The sequence below is a fragment of the Anopheles merus genome, unplaced genomic scaffold (genome assembly GCF_017562075.2).
Source record: "Anopheles merus strain MAF unplaced genomic scaffold, AmerM5.1 LNR4000435, whole genome shotgun sequence".
Lineage (NCBI taxonomy): Eukaryota > Metazoa > Arthropoda > Insecta > Diptera > Culicidae > Anopheles > Anopheles merus.
In genome coordinates, this window is record NW_024428015.1 from 16,078 (window position 1) to 27,500 (window position 11,423).

An 11,423-nucleotide genomic window follows, 5' to 3' on the forward strand; every position below is an offset into this window, starting at 1 on the left:
GATTAAATGGATTGAGTGATAACATTTTAAGCCCATTTCCTAAGCCGTGCACCAAAATTGTGTACCGATCAGGGAAAGTACACTACGTACGCGTTCATGGATGTCCATGTTGGTACAAGTTGCCGGTCAGGATAGCCGTGCACCAAAATTGTGTACCGATCAGGGAAAGTACAACACGGAGGGCGCAGCCCGAGCGTACGCGTTCATGGATGTCCATGTTGGTACACATGCACCAAAATTGTGTACCGATCAGGGAAAGTACACTACGTACGCGTTCATGGATGTCCATGTTGGTACAAGTTGCCGGTCAGGATAGCCGTGCACCAAAATTGTGTACCGATCAGGGAAAGTACAACACGGAGGGCGCAGCCCGAGCGTACGCGTTCATGGATGTCCATGTTGGTACACATGCACCAAAATTGTGTACCGATCAGGGAAAGTACACTACGTACGCGTTCATGGATGTCCATGTTGGTACAAGTTGCCGGTCAGGATAGCCGTGCACCAAAATTGTGTACCGATCAGGGAAAGTACAACACGGAGGGCGCAGCCCGAGCGTACGCGTTCATGGATGTCCATGTTGGTACACATGCACCAAAATTGTGTACCGATCAGGGAAAGTACAACACGGAGGGCGCAGCCCGAGCGTACGCGTTCATGGATGTCCATGTTGGTACAATCTACATGTACGTACCTAGTTTTTGTGTCAAAAGTTGCAATAAAGTGCTTGTATGCTTAAAATGCTTATCTCAACCGGTCACCTTTTGGCCTGCCCTTTTATAGACAGAAACCTAGAAAGATACGCCCGAGGGCGGTAGCCCGAGGGCGAAACTCGCGATTTTTGTGTTTTTCCATTCGCCCGGGACGACGAAATGAGCTCTGTGCACATCGTGCCGAAAACTGTCTTCTCCACCTTTGTTTTTGTCCGTCTGATCATAAAATCACCCTTATTTGTGTACCATTTGGAGTGCGCAGCCCAAACGTACGCGTTAATGTTAATGTTTGTATACACTACATGTATGTTCCTAGGATTTGGTAATTGAGTCAAACACACAATTCCCCGACCGTCGCGGACACCATTCTTGGACAGAAGTCCTAGTACGTAGAGTACTTTCCCTAGGTATGTGCCCGTTCGTGACTATCGTTGCGTGCATACGGACACGCTTGGGTATGTTTACCATACAAGGTTTACTAGGGAAACCTGCTTGCTCGACCATTGCCCTCCCGTCGCGGACACCATTCTTGGACAGAAGTCCTAGTACGTAGAGTACTTTCCCTAGGTATGTGCCCGTTCGTGACTATCGTTGCGTGCATACGGACACGCTTGGGTATGTTTACCATACAAGGTTTACTAGGGAAACCTGCTTGCTCGACCATTGCCCTCCCGTCGCGGACACCATTCTTGGACAGAAGTCCTAGTACGTAGAGTACTTTCCCTAGGTATGTGCCCGTTCGTGACTATCGTTGCGTGCATACGGACACGCTTGGGTATGTTTACCATACAAGGTTTACTAGGGAAACCTGCTTGCTCGACCATTGCCCTCCCGTCGCGGACACCATTCTTGGACAGAAGTCCTAGTACGTAGAGTACTTTCCCTAGGTATGTGCCCGTTCGTGACTATCGTTGCGTGCATACGGACACGCTTGGGTATGTTTACCATACAAGGTTTACTAGGGAAACCTGCTTGCTCGACCATTGCCCTCCCGTCGCGGACACCATTCTTGGACAGAAGTCCTAGTACGTAGAGTACTTTCCCTAGGTATGTGCCCGTTCGTGACTATCGTTGCGTGCATACGGACACGCTTGGGTATGTTTACCATACAAGGTTTACTAGGGAAACCTGCTTGCTCGACCATTGCCCTCCCGTCGCGGACACCATTCTTGGACAGAAGTCCTAGTACGTAGAGTACTTTCCCTAGGTATGTGCCCGTTCGTGACTATCGTTGCGTGCATACGGACACGCTTGGGTATGTTTACCATACAAGGTTTACTAGGGAAACCTGCTTGCTCGACCATTGCCCTCCCGTCGCGGACACCATTCTTGGACAGAAGTCCTAGTACGTAGAGTACTTTCCCTAGGTATGTGCCCGTTCGTGACTATCGTTGCGTGCATACGGACACGCTTGGGTATGTTTACCATACAAGGTTTACTAGGGAAACCTGCTTGCTCGACCATTGCCCTCCCGTCGCGGACACCATTCTTGGACAGAAGTCCTAGTACGTAGAGTACTTTCCCTAGGTATGTGCCCGTTCGTGACTATCGTTGCGTGCATACGGACACGCTTGGGTATGTTTACCATACAAGGTTTACTAGGGAAACCTGCTTGCTCGACCATTGCCCTCCCGTCGCGGACACCATTCTTGGACAGAAGTCCTAGTACGTAGAGTACTTTCCCTAGGTATGTGCCCGTTCGTGACTATCGTTGCGTGCATACGGACACGCTTGGGTATGTTTACCATACAAGGTTTACTAGGGAAACCTGCTTGCTCGACCATTGCCCTCCCGTCGCGGACACCATTCTTGGACAGAAGTCCTAGTACGTAGAGTACTTTCCCTAGGTATGTGCCCGTTCGTGACTATCGTTGCGTGCATACGGACACGCTTGGGTATGTTTACCATACAAGGTTTACTAGGGAAACCTGCTTGCTCGACCATTGCCCTCCCGTCGCGGACACCATTCTTGGACAGAAGTCCTAGTACGTAGAGTACTTTCCCTAGGTATGTGCCCGTTCGTGACTATCGTTGCGTGCATACGGACACGCTTGGGTATGTTTACCATACAAGGTTTACTAGGGAAACCTGCTTGCTCGACCATTGCCCTCCCGTCGCGGACACCATTCTTGGACAGAAGTCCTAGTACGTAGAGTACTTTCCCTAGGTATGTGCCCGTTCGTGACTATCGTTGCGTGCATACGGACACGCTTGGGTATGTTTACCATACAAGGTTTACTAGGGAAACCTGCTTGCTCGACCATTGCCCTCCCGTCGCGGACACCATTCTTGGACAGAAGTCCTAGTACGTAGAGTACTTTCCCTAGGTATGTGCCCGTTCGTGACTATCGTTGCGTGCATACGGACACGCTTGGGTATGTTTACCATACAAGGTTTACTAGGGAAACCTGCTTGCTCGACCATTGCCCTCCCGTCGCGGACACCATTCTTGGACAGAAGTCCTAGTACGTAGAGTACTTTCCCTAGGTATGTGCCCGTTCGTGACTATCGTTGCGTGCATACGGACACGCTTGGGTATGTTTACCATACAAGGTTTACTAGGGAAACCTGCTTGCTCGACCATTGCCCTCCCGTCGCGGACACCATTCTTGGACAGAAGTCCTAGTACGTAGAGTACTTTCCCTAGGTATGTGCCCGTTCGTGACTATCGTTGCGTGCATACGGACACGCTTGGGTATGTTTACCATACAAGGTTTACTAGGGAAACCTGCTTGCTCGACCATTGCCCTCCCGTCGCGGACACCATTCTTGGACAGAAGTCCTAGTACGTAGAGTACTTTCCCTAGGTATGTGCCCGTTCGTGACTATCGTTGCGTGCATACGGACACGCTTGGGTATGTTTACCATACAAGGTTTACTAGGGAAACCTGCTTGCTCGACCATTGCCCTCCCGTCGCGGACACCATTCTTGGACAGAAGTCCTAGTACGTAGAGTACTTTCCCTAGGTATGTGCCCGTTCGTGACTATCGTTGCGTGCATACGGACACGCTTGGGTATGTTTACCATACAAGGTTTACTAGGGAAACCTGCTTGCTCGACCATTGCCCTCCCGTCGCGGACACCATTCTTGGACAGAAGTCCTAGTACGTAGAGTACTTTCCCTAGGTATGTGCCCGTTCGTGACTATCGTTGCGTGCATACGGACACGCTTGGGTATGTTTACCATACAAGGTTTACTAGGGAAACCTGCTTGCTCGACCATTGCCCTCCCGTCGCGGACACCATTCTTGGACAGAAGTCCTAGTACGTAGAGTACTTTCCCTAGGTATGTGCCCGTTCGTGACTATCGTTGCGTGCATACGGACACGCTTGGGTATGTTTACCATACAAGGTTTACTAGGGAAACCTGCTTGCTCGACCATTGCCCTCCCGTCGCGGACACCATTCTTGGACAGAAGTCCTAGTACGTAGAGTACTTTCCCTAGGTATGTGCCCGTTCGTGACTATCGTTGCGTGCATACGGACACGCTTGGGTATGTTTACCATACAAGGTTTACTAGGGAAACCTGCTTGCTCGACCATTGCCCTCCCGTCGCGGACACCATTCTTGGACAGAAGTCCTAGTACGTAGAGTACTTTCCCTAGGTATGTGCCCGTTCGTGACTATCGTTGCGTGCATACGGACACGCTTGGGTATGTTTACCATACAAGGTTTACTAGGGAAACCTGCTTGCTCGACCATTGCCCTCCCGTCGCGGACACCATTCTTGGACAGAAGTCCTAGTACGTAGAGTACTTTCCCTAGGTATGTGCCCGTTCGTGACTATCGTTGCGTGCATACGGACACGCTTGGGTATGTTTACCATACAAGGTTTACTAGGGAAACCTGCTTGCTCGACCATTGCCCTCCCGTCGCGGACACCATTCTTGGACAGAAGTCCTAGTACGTAGAGTACTTTCCCTAGGTATGTGCCCGTTCGTGACTATCGTTGCGTGCATACGGACACGCTTGGGTATGTTTACCATACAAGGTTTACTAGGGAAACCTGCTTGCTCGACCATTGCCCTCCCGTCGCGGACACCATTCTTGGACAGAAGTCCTAGTACGTAGAGTACTTTCCCTAGGTATGTGCCCGTTCGTGACTATCGTTGCGTGCATACGGACACGCTTGGGTATGTTTACCATACAAGGTTTACTAGGGAAACCTGCTTGCTCGACCATTGCCCTCCCGTCGCGGACACCATTCTTGGACAGAAGTCCTAGTACGTAGAGTACTTTCCCTAGGTATGTGCCCGTTCGTGACTATCGTTGCGTGCATACGGACACGCTTGGGTATGTTTACCATACAAGGTTTACTAGGGAAACCTGCTTGCTCGACCATTGCCCTCCCGTCGCGGACACCATTCTTGGACAGAAGTCCTAGTACGTAGAGTACTTTCCCTAGGTATGTGCCCGTTCGTGACTATCGTTGCGTGCATACGGACACGCTTGGGTATGTTTACCATACAAGGTTTACTAGGGAAACCTGCTTGCTCGACCATTGCCCTCCCGTCGCGGACACCATTCTTGGACAGAAGTCCTAGTACGTAGAGTACTTTCCCTAGGTATGTGCCCGTTCGTGACTATCGTTGCGTGCATACGGACACGCTTGGGTATGTTTACCATACAAGGTTTACTAGGGAAACCTGCTTGCTCGACCATTGCCCTCCCGTCGCGGACACCATTCTTGGACAGAAGTCCTAGTACGTAGAGTACTTTCCCTAGGTATGTGCCCGTTCGTGACTATCGTTGCGTGCATACGGACACGCTTGGGTATGTTTACCATACAAGGTTTACTAGGGAAACCTGCTTGCTCGACCATTGCCCTCCCGTCGCGGACACCATTCTTGGACAGAAGTCCTAGTACGTAGAGTACTTTCCCTAGGTATGTGCCCGTTCGTGACTATCGTTGCGTGCATACGGACACGCTTGGGTATGTTTACCATACAAGGTTTACTAGGGAAACCTGCTTGCTCGACCATTGCCCTCCCGTCGCGGACACCATTCTTGGACAGAAGTCCTAGTACGTAGAGTACTTTCCCTAGGTATGTGCCCGTTCGTGACTATCGTTGCGTGCATACGGACACGCTTGGGTATGTTTACCATACAAGGTTTACTAGGGAAACCTGCTTGCTCGACCATTGCCCTCCCGTCGCGGACACCATTCTTGGACAGAAGTCCTAGTACGTAGAGTACTTTCCCTAGGTATGTGCCCGTTCGTGACTATCGTTGCGTGCATACGGACACGCTTGGGTATGTTTACCATACAAGGTTTACTAGGGAAACCTGCTTGCTCGACCATTGCCCTCCCGTCGCGGACACCATTCTTGGACAGAAGTCCTAGTACGTAGAGTACTTTCCCTAGGTATGTGCCCGTTCGTGACTATCGTTGCGTGCATACGGACACGCTTGGGTATGTTTACCATACAAGGTTTACTAGGGAAACCTGCTTGCTCGACCATTGCCCTCCCGTCGCGGACACCATTCTTGGACAGAAGTCCTAGTACGTAGAGTACTTTCCCTAGGTATGTGCCCGTTCGTGACTATCGTTGCGTGCATACGGACACGCTTGGGTATGTTTACCATACAAGGTTTACTAGGGAAACCTGCTTGCTCGACCATTGCCCTCCCGTCGCGGACACCATTCTTGGACAGAAGTCCTAGTACGTAGAGTACTTTCCCTAGGTATGTGCCCGTTCGTGACTATCGTTGCGTGCATACGGACACGCTTGGGTATGTTTACCATACAAGGTTTACTAGGGAAACCTGCTTGCTCGACCATTGCCCTCCCGTCGCGGACACCATTCTTGGACAGAAGTCCTAGTACGTAGAGTACTTTCCCTAGGTATGTGCCCGTTCGTGACTATCGTTGCGTGCATACGGACACGCTTGGGTATGTTTACCATACAAGGTTTACTAGGGAAACCTGCTTGCTCGACCATTGCCCTCCCGTCGCGGACACCATTCTTGGACAGAAGTCCTAGTACGTAGAGTACTTTCCCTAGGTATGTGCCCGTTCGTGACTATCGTTGCGTGCATACGGACACGCTTGGGTATGTTTACCATACAAGGTTTACTAGGGAAACCTGCTTGCTCGACCATTGCCCTCCCGTCGCGGACACCATTCTTGGACAGAAGTCCTAGTACGTAGAGTACTTTCCCTAGGTATGTGCCCGTTCGTGACTATCGTTGCGTGCATACGGACACGCTTGGGTATGTTTACCATACAAGGTTTACTAGGGAAACCAGGAAGGAATTCTAGGCACACGTTTTGTTCCATCCACAGTAACTTTCGTTCTCTTAAGGTAGCTATTTAACTTGTTTGCCATGATAAGTAACCTGCTTCCCCGACCGTCGCGGACACCATTCTTGGACAGAAGTCCTAGTACGTAGAGTACTTTCCCTAGGTATGTGCCCGTTCGTGACTATCGTTGCGTGCATACGGACACGCTTGGGTATGTTTACCATACAAGGTTTACTAGGGAAACCTGCTTGCTCGACCATTGCCCTCCCGTCGCGGACACCATTCTTGGACAGAAGTCCTAGTACGTAGAGTACTTTCCCTAGGTATGTGCCCGTTCGTGACTATCGTTGCGTGCATACGGACACGCTTGGGTATGTTTACCATACAAGGTTTACTAGGGAAACCTGCTTGCTCGACCATTGCCCTCCCGTCGCGGACACCATTCTTGGACAGAAGTCCTAGTACGTAGAGTACTTTCCCTAGGTATGTGCCCGTTCGTGACTATCGTTGCGTGCATACGGACACGCTTGGGTATGTTTACCATACAAGGTTTACTAGGGAAACCTGCTTGCTCGACCATTGCCCTCCCGTCGCGGACACCATTCTTGGACAGAAGTCCTAGTACGTAGAGTACTTTCCCTAGGTATGTGCCCGTTCGTGACTATCGTTGCGTGCATACGGACACGCTTGGGTATGTTTACCATACAAGGTTTACTAGGGAAACCTGCTTGCTCGACCATTGCCCTCCCGTCGCGGACACCATTCTTGGACAGAAGTCCTAGTACGTAGAGTACTTTCCCTAGGTATGTGCCCGTTCGTGACTATCGTTGCGTGCATACGGACACGCTTGGGTATGTTTACCATACAAGGTTTACTAGGGAAACCTGCTTGCTCGACCATTGCCCTCCCGTCGCGGACACCATTCTTGGACAGAAGTCCTAGTACGTAGAGTACTTTCCCTAGGTATGTGCCCGTTCGTGACTATCGTTGCGTGCATACGGACACGCTTGGGTATGTTTACCATACAAGGTTTACTAGGGAAACCTGCTTGCTCGACCATTGCCCTCCCGTCGCGGACACCATTCTTGGACAGAAGTCCTAGTACGTAGAGTACTTTCCCTAGGTATGTGCCCGTTCGTGACTATCGTTGCGTGCATACGGACACGCTTGGGTATGTTTACCATACAAGGTTTACTAGGGAAACCTGCTTGCTCGACCATTGCCCTCCCGTCGCGGACACCATTCTTGGACAGAAGTCCTAGTACGTAGAGTACTTTCCCTAGGTATGTGCCCGTTCGTGACTATCGTTGCGTGCATACGGACACGCTTGGGTATGTTTACCATACAAGGTTTACTAGGGAAACCTGCTTGCTCGACCATTGCCCTCCCGTCGCGGACACCATTCTTGGACAGAAGTCCTAGTACGTAGAGTACTTTCCCTAGGTATGTGCCCGTTCGTGACTATCGTTGCGTGCATACGGACACGCTTGGGTATGTTTACCATACAAGGTTTACTAGGGAAACCTGCTTGCTCGACCATTGCCCTCCCGTCGCGGACACCATTCTTGGACAGAAGTCCTAGTACGTAGAGTACTTTCCCTAGGTATGTGCCCGTTCGTGACTATCGTTGCGTGCATACGGACACGCTTGGGTATGTTTACCATACAAGGTTTACTAGGGAAACCTGCTTGCTCGACCATTGCCCTCCCGTCGCGGACACCATTCTTGGACAGAAGTCCTAGTACGTAGAGTACTTTCCCTAGGTATGTGCCCGTTCGTGACTATCGTTGCGTGCATACGGACACGCTTGGGTATGTTTACCATACAAGGTTTACTAGGGAAACCTGCTTGCTCGACCATTGCCCTCCCGTCGCGGACACCATTCTTGGACAGAAGTCCTAGTACGTAGAGTACTTTCCCTAGGTATGTGCCCGTTCGTGACTATCGTTGCGTGCATACGGACACGCTTGGGTATGTTTACCATACAAGGTTTACTAGGGAAACCAGGAAGGAATTCTAGGCACACGTTTTGTTCCATCCACAGTAACTTTCGTTCTCTTAAGGTAGCTATTTAACTTGTTTGCCATGATAAGTAACCTGCTTCCCCGACCGTCGCGGACACCATTCTTGGACAGAAGTCCTAGTACGTAGAGTACTTTCCCTAGGTATGTGCCCGTTCGTGACTATCGTTGCGTGCATACGGACACGCTTGGGTATGTTTACCATACAAGGTTTACTAGGGAAACCTGCTTGCTCGACCATTGCCCTCCCGTCGCGGACACCATTCTTGGACAGAAGTCCTAGTACGTAGCGTTCTTTATTGTACTTGATCAGTTTGTATTGCCTTCGCTTTGTTCCATCGACACTTGCTACTGCTCACTAAGGGGTTTTTGTTTGTGATGTGTACGATAAGCCACGGTCTATCCTATCCGGCACTTTATCAACACTTTTCACCCAAGTCATAGGAACGTAGTGTACTTTCCCTGATCGGTACACAATTTTGGTGCACGGCTATCCTGACCGGCAACTTGTACCAACATGGACATCCATGAACGCGTACGCTCGGGCTGCGCCCTCCGTGTTGTACTTTCCCTGATCGGTACACAATTTTGGTGCACGGCTATCCTGACCGGCAACTTGTACCAACATGGACATCCATGAACGCGTACGCTCGGGCTGCGCCCTCCGTGTTGTACTTTCCCTGATCGGTACACAATTTTGGTGCACGGCTATCCTGACCGGCAACTTGTACCAACATGGACATCCATGAACGCGTACGCTCGGGCTGCGCCCTCCGTGTTGTACTTTCCCTGATCGGTACACAATTTTGGTGCACGGCTATCCTGACCGGCAACTTGTACCAACATGGACATCCATGAACGCGTACGCTCGGGCTGCGCCCTCCGTGTTGTACTTTCCCTGATCGGTACACAATTTTGGTGCACGGCTATCCTGACCGGCAACTTGTACCAACATGGACATCCATGAACGCGTACGCTCGGGCTGCGCCCTCCGTGTTGTACTTTCCCTGATCGGTACACAATTTTGGTGCACGGCTATCCTGACCGGCAACTTGTACCAACATGGACATCCATGAACGCGTACGCTCGGGCTGCGCCCTCCGTGTTGTACTTTCCCTGATCGGTACACAATTTTGGTGCACGGCTATCCTGACCGGCAACTTGTACCAACATGGACATCCATGAACGCGTACGCTCGGGCTGCGCCCTCCGTGTTGTACTTTCCCTGATCGGTACACAATTTTGGTGCACGGCTATCCTGACCGGCACTAAATCGTCACTTTTCGTCCATAACCTAGGAACGTCGTGTAGGTTTCATCATTTTTATGTTTGATTCGGTTTAATATGATTGAAAAATACGCTAAGTCCCAGAAATCTGAACTCGAATACTTCCTCCATGTTGCGCCAAAAGCTACTGACCAACGCCTAGCTTGTGACCCATTTATAGTTTAATTTCCATTAATAGTTTTGAAAAATACGCTAAGTCCCAGAAATCTGAACTCGAATACTTCCTCCATGTTGCGCCAAAAGCTACTGACCAACGCCTAGCTTGAGACCCATTTATAGTTTAATTTCCATTAATAGTTTTGAAAAATACGCTAAGTCCCAGAAATCTGAACTCGAATACTTCCTCCATGTGGCGCCAAAAGCTACTGACCAACGCCTAGCTTGAGACCCATTTATAGTTTAATTTCCATTAATAGTTTTGAAAAATACGCTAAGTCCCAGAAATCTGAACTCGAATACTTCCTCCATGTTGCGCCAAAAGCTACTGACCAACGCCTAGCTTGAGACCCATTTATAGTTTAATTTCCATTAATAGTTTTGAAAAATACGCTAAGTCCCAGAAATCTGAACTCGAATACTTTCTCCATGTGGCGCCAAAAGCTACTGACCAACGCCTAGGTACATGGTTGGTACATGGATTGTATGCATGCAGGCGTACTGCCGTGCTGGACCGGAAAATCGCACTAGCTACTAGAACGTAGAGTAATTCCCCTAGATAGGTGCTTTTGCATGCCTCTGATCGACGACCATGCAACTTGCAACGTGCGACACGCGTAGGTAGGCTTCCCCATACAAGTTCCCTAGGGTAGCACCAAATTGCATACTTTCAGGCGTAATTTTCGGAACCGTGTACCGTGCATGGTACAAGTATCAGTAGCTCGTGCAATTTGTTTTGCATCGTGTTGCGGTTGCAGGTGCGTCAAGATAGGAGTGTTTCGAGACTTTTGCCAAGCTTGAGTGCCATTTGCAGGATAATTGATGTTCTAGCCACGTTAAACATGCCACTTAATGCCGAAAAGGAAAAAGCCGTTTTCTAGGGACGTCCTGTCAAAAAGGTTGCCATCAGCGCTTTCCTCTCGAGTTCAGGATTCTTGGACTTAGCGTTTTTTCACGATCCAATCAAAAGACCAGATCGTGAAATAAACAATTAATACAA